Source organism: Chiloscyllium punctatum, chromosome 1 (assembly GCF_047496795.1).
Source record: "Chiloscyllium punctatum isolate Juve2018m chromosome 1, sChiPun1.3, whole genome shotgun sequence".
NCBI lineage: Eukaryota > Metazoa > Chordata > Chondrichthyes > Orectolobiformes > Hemiscylliidae > Chiloscyllium > Chiloscyllium punctatum.
The window spans coordinates 137,595,570-137,601,569 of NC_092739.1; positions in this window are offsets into that span (position 1 = coordinate 137,595,570).

Consider the following 6,000-nt stretch of genomic DNA (forward strand, 5'->3'; position numbering starts at 1 on the left):
TTTAATTGTAAGAGACATTTATCTTGGTAGATTTACAATACGTTTCAGCAGTTTTATTTCTCCAAACAATACCGGAAGAGCATGGTGAAGGCCAGTATGATTTGAAAGCCTGTGTTTTTGGAATATTTGGGATTGATTTTGCTAATAGAAGAGAGAACTCTGAACTTTATAACCAAATAGCAACAATCCTAACACCAATGTTATCGCCCAGTCTAACTAAATACCCAAACATTCACTGGGAAATATGTTTATGTATACTCACTTGTACAGGAATATCATGTGTTAAAGAGTGTGGTGCTGGAAAAGCACAGCCGGACAGATAGCATCCGAGGAGTGGAAGAGTCGACGTTTCGAGCATAAGCTCTTCATCGGGAATGTGTCATGTGTCTGAATGTCATGTGTATGTGTCTCTCACATTAGTCCTATCAGAGCTGAAAATATGAAACCACTGACTCTTCCCAATTACCTTTGAGGTTTTAAAAAAATGTTCATCTATAACTTCTTTAATAATTGATTCTAACACCTTCCCCATGTCAGATGTCAAGCTATCTAACCTCTATCCTGCCTCTTTCCTTCCTTGAATATGGAGGTTATGTTTGGTACTTTCCAGTTTGATGGAACCGTGCCTGAATCTAGGGAGTTTTGGAAAATTATCACCAACACGTTGATTATTCTTTCGCTACACTTTTAAGACCCTTAGATGAAGTCCATCTAGACCAGGAGATTGTCAGTCCCCAGATCCATCAGGTTGCTTAGTACTGTTTCCCCAGTGATTATAATTTCACCAATTTCTTCTTTCCCTTCCATCTCCTGATTTACAGCTATTACTGGGATGCCTTTTCTATTCTTTAGTGAAGATAGAAGCAAAGTTCATTTCACCCTCCATTTCCTTATTATCTACTGTTAACTTCCCACTATCTCTCTTTTTTCCTTTTTAAGTACAGAAGAAACATTTGCTATCTGTTTTCGCATTCCTAGCTCATTTCCCCTGTTACCCTAACTTAGTTCTGTGGATTGATTTTTTTTAGAGGTAAAAACAATGACTGCAGATGCTGGAAACCAGGTTCTGGATTAGTGGTGCTGGAAGAGCACAGCAGTTCAGGCAGCATCCAAGGAGCTTCGGAATCGACGTTTCGGGCAAAAGCCCTTCATCAGGAATGAAGGGCTTTTGCCCGAAATGTTGATTTTTTTTTTAGTCATTCTAACTCATTTGTATAGTTGCTTTTTCATTACGTTTGATGCTTTCCATAACTATTTTAGTTAACCATGGATGGTGGGTCCTCTCTAGATTTTTTCTTTATTATAAGAATGTACTTATTGCTCTGAAATGATCCCCTAAAATGTCTGCCTCTGTCTCTCTATCGGTCTGTTTCTAAGCCTGCTATACCAGTTTACTTCAGCTAGCTCAATTATAATATAACACAATATAACCTGTTCTTTGGTCAGTTCCAGAATGTTCAGCTCTCAGAAACCATCTCAAAAGCATTCCAGGAACTCCTCAATCAGGCTAATCCTGCTCATCTGATTTTTCCACCTTACATGTAGATTAAAGTTGTTTGATTCTGGAGGTTCGGGACCACAGTTATTGAATAGAGGCAGTCACCCATTAGTAAGGAATTTTCAGCTGGTTTATTGAGTTTGTTAAGAAGCAGCAGTTTAGATATGATACATATGATACAAAATAAAGTATCTCGAGGGTGATTTATTGATACCAATGGCCAAACAGGTAGTCGACATGAAGTGTGTAACTCCCATTAAGGTTGTGTCAGCATCATCCTGCTCTCTCACCAAAGTGTGAGGGTAATCTTCGTGGGTCGTCTTCCTCCTCTCTTTGTCCATTTTTCACCTGGAAGGCTATCAAACAGCTTTGACAAAGGGTCAATTAGACTCGAAACGTCAGCTCTTTTCTCTCCTTACAGATGCTGCCAGACCTGCTGAGATTTTCCAGCATTTTCTCTTTTGCTATCAAACAACCACCTGACAAGGACACCCCCTCTGATCTGGGCAATTGTTGGTATATGTTGTTTTTAGCATATCTATTTTGGTTCAATAACTTATCAGAATGCTTTCTAGCTAATAAACAGGGGACTGCTACTAATTTCCCCCCTTGCTCACCTCCAGCATAACATTAGTTTTAATTTTTCAGAACAAATCCTTATGTTTTACTGCTTGGGACACTGCGAGTCAGTGGCCGGCTTACCTCTATAAGTATCATCCTCAATTTTATGTTTGTCCTTGTTTATGGAATTGTTTATATTTGGGGAAGGGAACTAACAGCAGTAGCAGCCATAATGTGAAGACTCATGTTGGAAAGGAAATATTAGAAAAATTCCATTTCAAATGAATCCTAATTTCCAACAAAGTCACCCATGATTATTGCTGTCCCTTTATCACAAGCACTCAGTATTTTCTTTCTTGTATGGAAGAGTCATATTGGACTCAAAAATATTAACTTTATTTCTCTGTCCATAGAAAGTACCAAACCTGCTGAGTTTCTCCAATTTTCTGTTTCTAATTCAGATCAGTTCTGGATCTACAACATACCAGTTACTTTTTAAATTAATTCACGCTAGGACAGCATTTATTGCCTGTTCCTAATTGCTCTTGAGAGGATGGTGGTAAGCTGCATTCTTGAACCGTTGTGTTGTTGAGGAAAGAATATCAGAAGTTTGTCCAGTGATAATGAGGGAACTGCGATAATTTCCAAGTTAGAATGGCAAATAGCTCAGAGAATAACTTGCAGGTGGTAATGTTCCCATGTTTCTGCTACCCTTATCCTTCTAGCAATCTCCCTGAGGTAATAGTGGCTGAAGGACCTGAACTTAAGGGAATTTATATTTGCCAGGAATTGGTGTTGGAGAGACTGTTAGGTCTGAAGGCTGATAAGTCCCCGAGGCCTGATGGTCTACATCCCAGGGTACTGAAGGAGGTGGCTCGAGAAATTGTGGATGCATTGGTGATTTTCCAGAGTTCGATTGATTCGGGATCAGTTCCTGCGGATTGGAGGGTGGCTAATGTTGTACCACTTTTTAAGAAAGGTGGGAGAGAGAAAGCAGGAAATTCTAGACCAGTTAGTCTGATCTCAGTGGTGGGAAAGATGCTGGAGTCTATTATAAAGGATGAAATTAGGACACATCTGGATAGTAGTAACAGGATAGGTCAGAGTCAGCATGAATTTATGAAGGGGAACTCATGCTTGACTAATCTTCTGGAATTTTTTGAGGATGTAACTGTGAAGATGGACGAGGGAGATCCAGTAGATGTAATGTACCTGGACTTTCAGAAAGCCTTTGATAAAGTCCCACATAGGAGGTTAGTGAGCAAAATTAGGGCACATGGTATTGGGGGCAAAGTACTAACTTGGATTGAAGTTGGTTGGCTGATAGGAAACAAAGAGTAGTGATAAACGGCTCCATTTCGGAAAGGCAGGCAGTGACCAGTGGGGTACCGCAGGGATCAGTACTGGGAACGCAGCTTTTTACAATATATGTTAATGATATAGAAGATGGTATTAGTAATAACATTAGCAAATTTGCTGATGATACTAAGCTGGGTGGCAGGGTGAAATGTGATGAGGATGTTAGGAGATTACAGGGTGACCAGGACAAGTTAGGTGAGTGGGCAGATGCATGGCAGGTGCAGTTTAATGTGGATAAATGTATGGTTATCCACTTTGGTGGCAAGAACAGGAAGGCAGATTAATACATAAATGGAATCAATTTTGGTAAAGGGGTAGTACAGAGAGATCTGGGTGTTCTTGTACCCTAGTCAATGAAGGTAAGCATGCAGGTACAGTAGGTAGTGAAGAAGGCTAATAGCATGCTGGCCTTCATAACAAGAGGGATTGAGTATAGAAGCAAAGAGGTTCTTCTGCAGCTGTACAGGGCCCTGGTGAGACCACACCTGAAGTACTGTGTGCAGTTCTGGTCTCCAAATTTGAGGAAAGACATTCTGGCTATTGAGGGAGTGCAGCGTAGGTTCACGAGGTCAATTTCTGGAATGGTGGGATTACTTGCACTGAAAGACTGGAGCGACTGGGCTTGTATACCCTTGAGTTTAGAAGACTGAGAGGGGATCTGATTGAGACATACAAGATTATTAAAGGATTGGACACTCTGGAGGCAGGAAACATGTTTCCGCTGATGGGTGAGTGCCGAACCAGAGGATACAGCTTTAAAATACGGGGTAGACCATTTAGGACAGAGATGAGGAGAAACTTCTTCACCCAGTGAGTGGTGGCTGTGTGGAATGCTCTGCCCCAGAGGGCAGTGGAGGCCCAGTCTCTGGATTCATTTAAGAAAGAGTTGGATAGAGCTCTCAAGGATCATGGAATCAAGGATTATGGAGATAAGGCAGGAGCAGGATACTGATTAAGGATGATTAGCCATGATCATATTGAATAGTGGTGCAGGCTCGAAGGGCAGAATGGCCTACTCCTGCACCTATTGTCTATTGTCTAGTTGATAGTTGGGCTTGATGAGTTGCTGCAATGCATCTTATAGATGGTATACACTACTGCCACTCTGTGTCAGTGGTGAAGAGACTGAAGGCTGAAAGTGGTAAATGTGGTGCCAATCAAGCAGGCTGCTTTGACCTGAATGGTGCTGGGCTTCTTGACTATTATTCGAACTGCACTTATCCAAGCAAATGAGGAGAATTCCATTCACACTCCTGAGTTGTGCCCAATATGTATTGCAACAGGGAAGCATTATAAAGGGCTTGCTGATGAAGAGCTGGCAGAAGGGAGGTTTATATACTTGACTATTTGCAATCATTATACTGCTAGTTAATGGTGAGAGCAAAATCACCAGACAAATAGGGCGGCACGGTGGCACAGTGGTTAGCACTGCTGCCTCACAGCGCCAGAGACCTGGGTTCAATTCCCGCCTCAGGCGACTGACAAACTCCACACAGTTTGCACGTTCTCCCTGTGTCTGCGTGGGTTTCCTCCGGGTGCTCCGGTTTCCTCCCACAGTCCAAAGATGTGCAGGTCAGGTGAATTGGCCATGCTAAATTGCCCGTAGTGTTAGGTAAGGGTTGGTGAAGGGGTATGGGTGGGTTGCGCTTTGGCGGGTCTGTGTGGACTTGTTGGGCCGAAGGGCCTGTTTCCACACGATAAGTAATCTAATAAAATAGACCATTGTGCCCCCCTAACTGTGTTAGCTCATTTTACTTCAACTGTGGACACACACACTGGTTATTTTTGCTACTGGTGTTGATCTATTTATTGTTAATTTTTTTTAGTCCTTGCACGTGTGCACACACACAGTCACACACTGATCCAACTCTCAAGGTAGGCAAACACCCAAGTGGCCAGTGACAAGCAGTGCCCTTATCTCCTGTTTATTTTTTTAATTTTTTTTAGTGCTTATTTTTCCACAGCACCCATGGTGTGTGTGTGTGTGTGTGTGTGTGTAGGTGTGAGACACAGTGAGAAACACGAGGTGCACGAATCTTTATTCAATTTCCACCACCAGGAAGATAGGAAAACACCCGAGTGGCCAGTGACAAGCACTGCCCTTCACATCAAAGGACAATGCTGTGTGATCAAAACAGTGAAGGGATTAAATCAAAATAGAGTTGGAGGGAGAAATAATGCACTCAACTCCCTGCAGTGCCCACCTCTCCCTGAACAACTCCAGGGTGTTGGTGGCCTATTTATTGTTAATAAATCAGTTTGGTAATTAATGACCTAAACTACCAATTCAAAGGTTCAGGTGGCCACAAGTGGGCATGCATTTTATCCAGCAATAAAAGATTTACTTTCACAGCTGACCTCAGTATGTAGCTGACAAGACACAGCTCATTGCTGCCTGAGGTGCTTTGCAATTGCTTAAGGAGATCAGAAGCCTCTATTAGATAAGAGTTGGGAAATTGTTTTGAAGCGTTCAATAAGGCTTACCCAGCACAAAATAACTGCCTCAGAACGAAGGTACCAAAGATATCAGCCCAAATAAATAAATATATGCTATACATTTAAATTAGTTCCTGATTCGTCCC